This window comes from Nuphar pumila, chromosome 5 (assembly GCF_984573655.1).
Source record: "Nuphar pumila chromosome 5, dmNupPumi1.hap1.1, whole genome shotgun sequence".
Taxonomy (NCBI): domain Eukaryota; kingdom Viridiplantae; phylum Streptophyta; class Magnoliopsida; order Nymphaeales; family Nymphaeaceae; genus Nuphar; species Nuphar pumila.
Genome location: NC_143253.1, coordinates 35,402,041 through 35,415,540, shown reverse-complemented (window position 1 = coordinate 35,415,540; position 13,500 = coordinate 35,402,041). Strand labels below are relative to the sequence as shown.

At 33.2% G+C, this 13,500-nt stretch overlaps 1 long non-coding RNA gene across 1 annotated transcript; it reads left to right on the top strand.

Moving 5' to 3' along the window:
* Nucleotides 1-289: 289 nt before the first annotated feature.
* On the top strand, nt 290-11,293 carry LOC149837358 (uncharacterized). The gene is made up of 4 exons (XR_016431903.1): nt 290-658; nt 9,368-9,473; nt 9,547-10,002; nt 10,897-11,293. It is a non-coding gene; the product is annotated as an uncharacterized LOC149837358 (long non-coding RNA).
* The last annotated feature ends 2,207 nt before the right edge of the window (nt 11,294-13,500 follow it).

Sequence of the window (13,500 nt, the reverse complement as noted above, 5' to 3'; positions counted from 1 at the left end):
GATGTTTAAATTCTTAATGGATTTGTATTTTTCCTTTGAGATTTTATTTTCTTGTTTAAATACTAACTATTTTTTTGTTTTTTGTTTTTTCTTCTTTTTATTTGTATTTTTTTTTAGGCTTGTGGGGCGGTTTGGTTGGGAACCAAACCACTTGGTTCGGGACCCGAACCAGACCTGCTATTGGAGGGGTGCACATGGGAGGGAGGCCCACCAGGGCACCTGACCACCTCTCTTCTCTCTCTTTCTCACCCTGACTCCTCTCCTCACTTCACGGAAGACCAATCGTGAAACCCCATTTTTCCCCCATTTCACTCCCTCTTTTTCCAGCTGTGAGACCCAACCTCACGCCCTCCTCACCTTCTTCTCATCGAGTTTTTGAGAAAAAATGCACCCCATTCTCTCTCTCTCTCTCTCTCTCTCTCTCTCTCTCTCTCTCTCTCTCTCTCTCTCTCTCTCTCTCTCTCATTTTTTGGTGGAAACCGACCCGATTCACCCCTCTCTTGCTGCTCGTGTGGAAACGCCCTTTAGAGATTTGATTGGGGGGTGGCAGCTACACCTCCACTGATTTCGTGGATTTTCTATTTGGAGCAACCACCACTAACGATTTTGGTGGTTCAAGCTATCTTCTTCCAGTTTGGGGGGTTTTCATGTTTTTGAGGTAGAATTACTTCTATTATACTTGTAGATTAGGTATTTGAGTGTTTATTATGTAATACAAGTTTGTATCAACATTAATTAGATCTTTCCATGATAGATTAGTTGGAATTTTGTTCTAAATTAGCTACTTAATATGTTAAATGATTAATATAGCTTGTATTATGTTAAATCTTATATTTAAGATGTGTTTTAGATTAAAATGGTATGAATTAAAATTTGTATTATCGTAGATGTCTATTCCTACATAGTGCTACACACAAAGTGTTTGATGAAATGCCTACATGAGAGTAAATTTTTAGATTTTTGTGAGGCTTTTGGATTATACTTTTAGCTATGTTTACATGATTATAAAATCAATTTTTCATGGTTTTCATGTAATATGATAGGTGATGACTCGTATGCATATGGTTATATTAGAAAATCCAGATTTTTAAATGCATGGTTATGTAACATGCATATGATCATTTAACATGTAGATTTTAAATGCATGGATATGTGTAAATTTTCATACTTATGAATATATTAAAAGTTAGGTTCTAAATGCATTAGAATTGTTTTATTTAACATAATAAATTTTGTATTATGCTTTATATAAATCTGGTATTTTGATTTTTGCCTTGGAGATCTCACCCGCACGTTAAGTGTTAGGTGAAATGTCCAAGAGAGAAAATTTTTAGATTTGAGTACCATATTGGTCACGCTTCAAAACGAATTATTTATTAATGTTTAAGTGTATTTAACACTCAATTTTAAAGTGGTTTTAATATATGTTTACGCTATAGTTTTTTATAAAGTTGTTATGTATGCATAAATTGCCTATGTTGTGATTCAATATCGTTATGTACATACACCCACTTAGTTATGGATATCAAGGGTTGTTATATGTGCAATGTATGTGTTATTCACCTATATGAAAAAGCTTGCAAGAGATGCAAAATATGATACTTGTGCTAAGTACCAAAGTGGCTAAAGGCCAATGCGCATTGCTTGAAATGCAATGCATATGAAATCGGGCAAAGTGCCTGTGGTAAATGACTATGATGCAAAGACATCGTGCAAATAATAATTGGAGTTTGGAGATCATACTGAGCATGATTTGAATGTATGTAAATAAAAGTATTCATCTTGTTATAGTTCAAGAGATCATGTTTGACATGATTGTAATTAGTGGAATATGTTGTGTGTGTTGCAGGTACACTCGTGCATGAGTTTGAATGCTCGTGCACTTATGGATGTATAATATATTTGCAATGTGTGCTATCATATTTTTGTTTGCGCACACTACGTTGTTTTGTATGTTTGCATGAATATGATACATGGTGCACATACATCTGCTATGAAAATTAGTATAATTATTAAGAAATTAATATAATTATCAGGGATAAAATTATAATTTGCTATTCCAGTGGCAAGTTTAGGTTAATTTTTAAACCATTGAAGGGTAAAATAGTAATTTTCTATACCCAAGTGGTAATCTAGTTATATGAGATCTGAATAAGGGAAATTTAGTTATAAAATTTGGGTATTAAAATATGATTTAATATTTTATTATTATTTAATAGACAAAACATGATTTTCTAGAGAACATGATTTTTCAAAACCATGTTCCCTAAGTGTCAATGTTTTAGAGAGAGGGTGACACTCTCCCTCTCTCTCTTCATGACACTTGGCAAGGGAGAGGGTGGGTCACCTGCTCCCTTCTCAGAAACCTGACACACAGGGGGGTGGGGGCACCACCTCCTTAGGAGCCTATAAATAACCCCCACCCCCTTTATTTCTCCATAGCGTTTTCCTCTCCCATTTTCTCTCTCTCTCCTAAATTCTCTGTCTCTCTAACCCTAGTCCTTCTCTCTAGAAATTCTAACCCAAATCTTCATTAAAATTTTGTTTCTTTCCCCAAACCCTCATTTCTTTGGAGTGTTGACTGGTCATAATCGACTTTGAGTCCATATAGCAGAAGTTCTGTTCAATTCCGCAGAAATTCTAAAATTCTACCGCATAAGCACTGCCCGAATATTTACAAATAAGGTAAGTGTTTGTATTCTTCATCTTGACCCTAGCATGTGCACGAAGGACCTCTCATTCTTTCCTAAACCCTTAGAATTTTTTTTTGGATTTAAATTAAGGCAATTTTGCCAAAATTTAATCCAACACTGCCTCTCACAAGGAAGATTCTGTTAAAATTTGTATTAATATTTTTAAACATTCAGAATACTATAGCAGTAGTTTTGGCAAAAAAATTATAAATTTTTTTTTTAAAATAGAACTATTTTAGTAGTAGTTTTGGCAAAATTTTATAAATATTTTTGAAAAATGAAACTATTACACCAGTAGTTTTGCCAAATTTTTTATAAATATTTTTAAAATTTTGAATTATTATAACTAGAATTCCAGAAAAAAAATTACAAACATTTCAGAAATTTTGAATTATTTTAGCAGTAGTTGTACTAAAAATTTTGTAAATATTTTAGAAAATTTGAACTTCTATAAAAGAAATTCTGTCAAAATTTTTTAAAACCCTTTCAAGACATTTGAATCATTTTTTTTTAAAAACCTTTATTAAAATTTTTATGATGCAAAGTCATGTCAAAATTTTTACTACTCGAATTCAAGTTCAAGACCTTTTTCGAATATTTGAGTTATTACAAGGGAAACACTGTAAAAAAAATTATAAAAATTTAAGGTCATTTTAAAATAGCTTTTGGATTTTTTATAAATATAATAGAGGTTTTTAAAGGAATCTTCTTTAGTTTATATATGGTAGCTATGTCACAGGGACTTGGCAAAACGGGTGCCGCACCTACGTCGATGTGATGCGACGCGGGTGCGGCACCCGGTGCAGTCAACCTGACCCTGGGTGCACTCAACGCACCCAAGGTCATTTGTGTCTTTTTTTTAAACTTAAAAAAAAAAATTGTCTGATAAATGTGTTGCCAAGGGGAGGATTAGGGCAATTTTTGCCCTAATCCTCCCTTCCTCTCCTCCTGAAGCCTCCGTCAGACCCCGCCGCCACCGTCGACCGCTCCGTCGGACCTCTCTTCCTGAGGTACGCTCTCTCCTCTTCGACTCCCTCTACTCCCCTCCTCTCCTCTCTGACTTCCTCTGCTCTCCTCTTCGACCCCTCCTCTGCACAAAGTGGGCGCAGGGAGGGGGCTTGGCCCCTCCCCTGCCAACAGAGAGTGCAGGGAGGGGGGCTCGGCCCCTCCCCTGCCAACAGGGAGCGCAAGTATTAAATAAATTAAATCACTTGAGTATTTGTTGGCTCAAGTGGGGAATTGAAACAACTCTCCTTCCTGCACTGATATTTTCAATGTCAGAATCAACACATGATGCTTCGCAGTTGTGCGGCCTTCGGGCCAGTGTTGCGTCGTTTACGAGGGATGCTACCTGGTTGATCCTTCCAGTAGTCATATGCTTGTCTCAAAGATTAAGCCATGCATGTGTAAGTATGAACTAATTCAGATTGTGAAACTGTGAATGACTCATTAAATCAGTTATAGTTTGTTTGATGGTATCTGCTACTCGGATAACCGTAGTAAAGCTAGAGCTAATAGTCTTGTAGAATAGAATTGTAGATTGTTAATTTGATTTATTGCATGCGTGATGAATTGATTTGATGATATTGTGATAATTGTTTTTTATTTCATTAGTGTTATTGTTGTTAACTGATAAAACTTAAAAATTATAATATTTATATATATATATATATATATATATTTGCCGCACCCCCGCAACCAAGGTTTTTGAAAGTGCCGCACCCCCGCACCTGCACCTATGTGACATAGTATGACAGGTACTTCTCGAAATTTAATAAAAAAACATAATCTAATATAATAAAATTACTATCAAAATAAATTAAAGAACTACCGACAGTGGTCAGTTTATCCTACCTCAATATACCAATTACTACGTAAAAATCAAAGTAAGTTTTTCTATCAAAGACTTATAATTTTTATATTAAAAATGTTTTTTATTCATACATGATTGGTTAAAATTTTATTCATGCCCATGTACATAAATTTTAGCACTATATAAATAAATGTCGGTCCAAAATGGTAAGATTAAGGGTTTGTCGAACTATGTAGGTTTTGAACTAAAACGTTCCAAATTTTTATAAAATGTTATGGCTAAGTTGTGGCCAAGGTTCAAACTATTTTCAAATGTCGTTAAATAGAGCAATTATTGTGTAGCATGTTATTTCTTGCAAATTTTTATTATGCGGGTTTTCTAATTCCAAGAGGTGCAAATAGGGCACCAATTTACTTAACGAGTTATGTCTACACAAAAACTTATATAGTTTGCCTTCACAGGACAGTGATTGCTTTTATAGAGCAACACTGAATGGGCTGACTACATATGACCTTAGTGTTTATCCTGAATGGGTATTTGGGCTATTGAGCCCTGATTTTTCCTATAAATATGAGACTCAAAAAATGTTAAATCCTATAATAAGAACACATTCGGGCCCATTCAGAACTGTATCTACCTTAGAAGAGGTAGATGGTACAACTAGGAGTGACATTGTTATATTGTTATGGGAGCGATAGATTCTCAGTGGGTCTCTTGTGTAATCGTTGCAAAAAAATTCCCCTTTTCCTTTCTTTTCTCCTTTTTCTTTCAGCCTTTTTCCCTTTTTGAAGGGGAAAAAGAAAGAAAGAAAGAAGAGAAAAAGAAAGAAGGAAGGAAACTCTTTGCAAGGTCTCACTTGACCTTTATTTGAAAAAGATATTGAAAATTTACTCTCCTCCCTTTTGAAAATTTACAGGAAAAATGGAGAGACGAGATTCGCTCGTCGGTACGAGGTTTAACCGTTCCTGGCGCCTTTACCAACGGTAATTGAACCAAGGATCGAATCAATGCCCTTTTGCTTTGCCTAAATTTGTCTAAGTGATTATTCTGAAATCCTAGATGCATATTGAATCATGCTTGTGCTTATGAAAATGTATGTTTTTGAGAAATGCTTCAGAAATTTTGGATTTTTCCAAATGATTTTAAAATAAGTTTGAAAAAAATATTCTTGAAGAAATGGTTCAGAAATTGAACTTGTTTTAAAAAAAATGAAAATTGAGTCTAAACTTGGAATTTGAAATGAATTTGAGATTTCGAAAAGAAAACTTGAAATTCTGAAGTTGAAATCATAACTGATATCAAGGATTGAAATAGACTAAAATTTGAATTGAAGGAGGAAGATTTGAAATGAATTTTGGAAAAGAGTGAAATTTGAAGAATAAAGACTAGATTTGGAGCTTTGAAATTGATATATCAGAATTTTGAAATTGAAGTAGAAACTTGAATTTGAAAGTTTCGAAATTAAGGTTTAGAATTGAAGTCTAATTGAAATATGTCTTTGAAATTGGAATTTAAAATTGAATTTAGGAGTTGGAATTTGAAATTTGAAGTTGGAATGGAAATTGGATTCAAATTGGGACTTTGGAATTGATTTTGAAATTGATTTGATGTTTTGAAATCGGAATTGAACTTGGAAATTGGATTGGAAAATCAAGTTGGAATTTTGAATTGGTTTTGGAATTGAAGTTTAACTTTGAAATTGGAAGTGAATTTAGAGATTCAGAATTCGAAATTGGAATTGAAATTCAAAGAATGAATTTAGAAATTGAAAATTTTAGAATTTTAAAATAAACTTTGGATTTTGAAATTGAGAATAGAATTTGAATTCAGACTTGGAATTTGAAATCATAATGGAATTTGAAAATTGATTTAGAAATTCAAATTTTGATTTGGAATTTCAAAGTGAATTTCAAAACTTCGACTTAGAATTGAAATGAAGTTTAAAACTCAGGATTTGAAATGAAATTCGAAAATTTTGAAATAGAAATAAAGCATTTGAATGAAATTTGAAATTTAAAATGTGAAATTCAGAAATCAGAATTGAAAATTAAAATTTTGAAATAAGACTAAAAATTAAATGGAATTGAAAATAAAAGATGAATTTCAATTTGTAAATAAGAGTTGAAAAATTATTTTGAATTTAGAAATGAAAAGTGTGTTTTTTAAAGTTTATTTCAAAAATCACTTGGAATTTTGAAGATGACTTGAAATAATTTGAGAAAGAATGCAATTCTATCCTAAATGATGAATGCTTTGAAAGAATTTAAAGATTGGAATTTAAAAGCATATTTTATTCTTTAATAGAATTGAAATAAGATTAAATCATAATACATTCATGACTATGGTCACAAACATATTATAATCTGATCTATATTTAAATTCTAATAAAGAATAAAATAAATTTTTTTGCCTTTATAGAGTTTAAAATAAAATTAACTTTTAATATATCCATGACTATGGCCACAAATATATTTCAAGTTAATTTATATCTTAAATTCTAATAAAGGAAGAAAAGAATATTTCAGAAAAGTATGATGAAAATCAAATGTTATTTCATAAAAGATATATATATATTTTCATGCATCTATCAAATCCATATCATGATTCACCCATAGGAACATCGATTTCCATACTGACTAGGCATTAAACGGATGCATATGCATTACTTAAAAATTTTGTTTTAACATAGAAATAAATAGGTACAATTTTTGTTTTTGAAAGATGAAAACAGTCAAAAAAACATGCATAGAAGGGGATCCATAGATCCTCTTTCATATATCTTAGCGTGAACAGATAGATCTACTCTTTTTACCATGGTTTTAGATCATGGTATAGCGAGAATCGAATCGGTATTCGATTTCTCACTTATGTTAAAAGAAGAGACCCGTACCTTTGAAAAAAAATCGAAGAATAGAGAACAATGGTGGAAAGGGGGTTAGGCTGGAGAAGAAGATCCCTCTTCTTCTTCTTCCTCTCTTTCCCCTCTTTCCCTTTCTCTCTCTCCCTCTCCTCTTTTCCCTCTTTCTCTTTCTTTTTTTCCTTCTCTCTCTCTCTTTTTTGTTGTGTATAATGAATGAGAGAGGGGGTGACGTCCCCCGCCCTTCTCCAGCCCTTTCTAAGAGGGGTGGAGAAGAGAGTTTCCATACCAATGGAACTCCTCTCCTTTAGTTTCCTAATTTTTTTAAACACTATTAAATGTTGACTTTTCTAAAAAAAACTTTCAATCCTTTTAAAACTCTTTCTTAACCTCTCTTAGGCTGGAATAAGGACTCTTTTGAAGAGTCCTATTCAGCCCCAAAAAAGAATCGGAATTGATATTATTTAATTAAATAATTAATTATTAATTAATTAAAAATATCTAAAAATGTTCAAAAATAACCAAATTAACCCAAAAGGCTTCTCAACCTTATTAAACTCCAAATTAAGGCTTTATATTGAATTTAAAGTTGAAAAAAATGTTGGCTTGGATTTGGATCCGGATCTGAGTCTAAGATCCAAACACATACCCAAAACAAAATGGATCAAGATCTGGATTAAATCGAGATTTAAGTAGGACTTAAATAAGACCCCAAATCCATATTAGTTTGGATCGTAAGCCTTGGATCCAATCCGATCCATTTCGACAAACTGCTCAATTTTCAGAAAAACATGATTTACGGGCCAACTGGGACTCGAATTCAGGAAAGTAAAATATCGTTGCGCTCAAAATTTTGAGACGCATCCAACGATATATTACACGCATATAAAATTTCGAATTTCGCCAAAAAATAACCTGAATTTCGCTCGAATTTTGCTTGAATTTAAAGGTAGAAAATAAAACTTTTTATCTCGTTTTGATTGGCTCGCCCCGACCTTGTTGATGAGACCTGGGTCAAGCTCAGACTCAAAGACATCAGTCTAAAAATCGAGCCTCAAACGATTTTTCTCCCAGACAGCCAAAATTTCATCAAAATTATAAAATGACTAAGTACCAAAATACGCGATATTACATCTATAATCCTTGTGAAAACCCCTCACAATTTTTGCACATATAGTACTGAAATCGTGACAAACCTTGCAAAAATCCTTACGTGTGAATTTCGTCAAGAGTTTCGTGTTGGTAGTTGTAAAGTGCACTTTCAATATGGAAATCGTGAAAAGTTTGCAAAATTGACAGACTTTCGCATGTAGTTGACTTTAAGAGATGCGGGATTCGGTTTTAGCATGCGAATTTACCTGTATATATAGGGTTTATATTCCTTTTTTCATTTTTCGTTTGTATGTGGAAAGAGTGGTAACTCATTCCCTCTAGAACACTAACCCTCTTCGTTGTACCCTTGTGATGATTCATGTGAAAGTTTTTTCGCTCCATTTCGTTGTTGATCGACTTCTCCGTTTAGGTTTTTAATTCTATTCTGACACTGATCGACTTCCCCGATTAGTTTTTTCACTTCATTCATGTGATTTTTGTTGTTTTTGAACTCTTTTTTTCTGTAGCAGTTAACGACCTTATAGTATTTTTGTTTGGTTGTTGTTGTGGATGTATTATGTATGTTTTCCTGTTATGGATGCTTTATTTATTTGAACCTATGTTTTATTTAATATTTGACCTTTTAAAATTACGAGTTTAACGGAATGATGGAAGAGGAAAATGAATTTAACTGATCGCCATAAAGAAAAATCACATAATTAGACGCTAAGGAGCTGATCAAAAATTCCAACTAAGGGCATAAGGTCTTTTCCACGAATTTCTAATATTTATTGTCAGTTAAACTCCAAATAAGGGCATAACTTGTATTTTGACAAGCAAAAATCCAGATCTCTGATGGCTCTCTTGTCTCAGAGCATTGAACAATCACATTCACTCTAATTTTTTTTGCAGGAGGAACATATAAAAATGGAGCTTTTGTATGATAAGATTATGGAAGCAAAAAACTGATACAAATAAATGCAAATGTGAAGCACATGTAGAAGAAGCAAATATTGACGTATGTTTTTCTCCTAGTTTTCCTTCTTTTGGCTGTGCTTATGGAAAGTATAATTTTCTATATATTTTCTCAGGTGAAGGAAATAGAGATGTACCATGCAAGGGAGAGGGAGTTATGAGAACAAGCGGAAGATGCACAAGTAAAAATAGAAATTGAACTAGAAAAACTTTCGAAGCACCGTGAAGATATCACTAGGGAGCTGCAGAAGACTCTGCAGAACAATAGCCCTCCTGGAAAGGCAACCTAGTGACTCAGCAGAGTGAAGCAAACCAACAACTGGCATCACTTCAGGCTTCTCTGGCTGATGTTGGACATCAAATAAACAACACCAGAAAACTCAGAGCTGAATGATTTTTCAGAATACACTCTTCTCGACCTTCAGACAGCAACTTGCAGCTTCTGAGAGTGCTTCAAGCTTGGTAAAGGTGGGTATGGATGTGTTTACAAAGGAGAGATTGCTGGTAGAACTGTGGCTATTAAAAAGTTTCACCGTGAGGACATGCATAGCATATCAGAATTTCAGCAAGAGGTGAGGCTTGGTCCTTCTTGATGAGCCTATGAATGCCATATACCAAACGTGATTTGGCATTTCTCAAATTTCAAATTCACTAACTGCTCTTTATTCATTTCATTTTTTAAATGTTCTAAAATTTTAACGATACTTCTAATGCTAAGTTAAATTTACAATGTTCCAGCCCCAAGGACTTAGTTATCAACAATAGTTTCCCCATATCTGTGGTTATAATTCTTTTCTTTTTGCTCTTCATTTTGTGTTGTTTTATCTTCAATGGTCTATGTTCATGTGAACATTTGCTAGCTATTATTTTCAGAATGAATGTCTGAATTGGCTCTAGCTCAGAATCTTGGGTTGAGCATGTTGCCGAATCAATATGTTTAGCTTAAGTGCTTTGGTTGGATGGGCTCAACAGCAACTTGGTCGAACTAGTGGTTATGTTTTTTGGTCAATTTCACCTTGGATGGAAAGACCAAGTTGGAATCAGTGCATATGACTTGTCTTTATGAAGCTTTGGAGATGTGAGTTTAGACTCTTTTGGTGATATGATGGGTGTTTCATGCATATGGATTGTTTATATGGGCATGCAATGAGTATCATATCACAAATGTTCTTGTTTTTTTTTTATTTGTTAAATATTTGAACCAAAAGTTGTGACTATATTTAAAAATAATAATAAACATTTTTTACCAGCGCAGAAATGTGCCAGTATTAATTTTTTTCTGGTGCAGAACTGCGCAACTATTAGATTTTTTCAGGCACAGAACTGTTCAATTTTTTGAAAAACTTTTTGCTACTATTGTCTGTTTTTTTATATTTATTTGAGTGTTCATATATGGTTGTAATGAGGTGGTGTTGACTACCAAAACTTTTTTGAAAATTCATAACTGTTTGTTTTTTGTAAACCAGAATTATTGTTGTGCAGCAAAACAAGTGGTAGCCTGTAGGTTTAAATGCTCAGGTATCTCCTCCAATTGATGACAACTTAATTTTGGACACTAGCAAAGGATCACCTGCTGCTCGATTAAGATTTGAATATTCTTTTCTAGCAAGGAGGATCCCCATGAAGATCATGGATTGAATGGCCCTTTTTACTTCGTAAACAGCTCAATTGTGTTTGCTGGTACTCTTTTGTGGAGTCGTTATGAATTTTGTACACAGTATGACATTGAATTTGAAATGTCTAATGAAAATGCTATTGTGCAAATTGTTGCATTGTTTGTAATTCCTATATGTTTTGACATGTTTTCATGTATTGTATTATTTTGTAATAAATTATTTAGAAATAGTGGCAGTTTTTTCCCCACTATTTGGTAGGTGTAGTCACAACATGTATGCATGAGTGTGTTGTTGGGAAATAGTGGCAGTTTACAAGTGTTGTTGATGATACATACAACGACGATTTCTAATATTACAATAGGTATTGGTGGCGATTGAAACTCTCATCGTAGATTGCTTGGGAGTTTGAAGTCGGAGCTATAATGGCAGTCCAGCAACGACATTCAGAATTGCAGCTATAGGATGCTACAATGGCAATTATAATTGCCACAAGACTGGATTTCAACTCAATAATGCATACGTATACAATATCCTAGTGATAATCGTATTTTACTTGATTGAGATATTTTAGTTGACCGAGTGATGAGCTATTGAGCATTTTTCAATTTAATAAGATGCATGCCTACGTCCTAGCGTGTATCATAATTTATTTTATCCCTAAAGTTAAAAATTGTTGAAAGCTGTATTAACCAATGTTTTTAGAATCGTATTGGACCCTGAATCATTTTGAAAATGATTCCGCAAAATCAACCAATTATGACTCTGAACTGAATCAAACTGGATCGACCAATTTTTAACCAGCAAATGACACGTATCACAAAAAATATTAAAAATATTTTAAACAAATTAAAAAAGTAATTAAAAATAAGCTGAATTAGCTTGGTTTCATATCAACTGATCGATACGATATGAATTGGTCGATTCATGACAACATTGGTATTAACCAGCATTACTAAAAACTCTACTTACATGTGAGAAACTCATTTCCTGGGAAACCATTTCTAAAACTTGCGAGAAACTTCTCAAAATGCATGGGAAGCTTGTTTTACATCACATGGGAAACCTACTTTATATGAGAAACTCATTTCTCGTAATTAGAGAATATGTTTTCCATATGTTTCTTAGGCTATGTTTGGGAGCCTTGCAACGGGATGGAAACATGGTTTCAGTGTGTTGCTAAAATATCATTTTGGCAATGCGCGATGTTGAGAGATGGAATTGCCAAAAACATACTCTCATGAAAGGTGTTGAAATGTGGTGTTGGGCCTGCCAACACCAATCTCAATGCATTGTTTCAACACCACCACTGCTCCCAAGCAGCAAGAGAGTATGGAAGCATCGTGAAACTACAACACAACCTCTCATTCAAGGCTCCCAAACATAGCTTTACTCGTTTCCCTTAATAAGATTTTTTTTTCAATAAAAAGATGAAATACATGTATTGTTCAAATGCTTAATTATTTAGTTTAAAAACTAAATTTTGTTTATATTTTTTATATTAAGAGCATAATGTATTGGATGAAATTAAGAAATTTTAAAATTTAATGTGATTGCATTAGTTTTTTTCTTATTTCTTAATTCTATCAAACATATGTTGCATTTAGATATTAAAATTAAGTTGGACTATGCACTCTAATACAACAGACTTTATAGTAGTTTTATAGTTGTGGTTAATGTAATCATATATTTTTATTAAAAAAATTAATTCTTATTAGTTATCATAATGTTGGTAAAGAAATAAAGTTTGTGTAAACTCTTGAATTTTGGCTCAAAATTATTCCTAAGTTTCTCGCTTTCTTATTTTCCTAAGTTTGTGGGTATAGGGTTCTTTACAAAAGTTTAGTCCCATATTGAAAGATTTTGAGGAACCTCTTGTCCTTATATAGAGGGGTGGTGCCTTAAAAGGCAAGGCCTTCAAGGGCATTAGATCTTTGGGCATTTGCATCACTTTTTTCTTAGTCCTTGACCTATGATTTTGGATCTTGGATTTGAATCTTAGACCTTAGGTCTGGGTTTATGGATTACGGACTTAGCTCAGTTTGGGTTTGGTCTCTGACTTATCTTTTTAGTACTTAAGACAAATTTAATCCTTAAGTCTAAAATCAACCTTTAACCAGCCCATTAAATAAAATTTAACTTTGCATTAAAACCTTTTTAGATCTTATCTAGATCTGTTTGGACCTTGTCGGCCTGTTTCGGTTTGGTTTGGGTTTGGTCTTTGACTTGTCTTTATAGTACTTGGGATGAATTTAATCATCAACTCTAAAACTGACCTTTGACTAGCCCATTAAATGGACTTTGACTTTGCATTAAAACCTTTTTTTATCTTATTTGGATCCATTTGGACCTTGCAGAACATTTTTGCTTGAGCATTAAAAGTCCAAACTATCCATAACCGCCCAACCTTGTTGACCATTGACTTTTGATTCTGTCTTGGATGGTCTTAACCCTGTC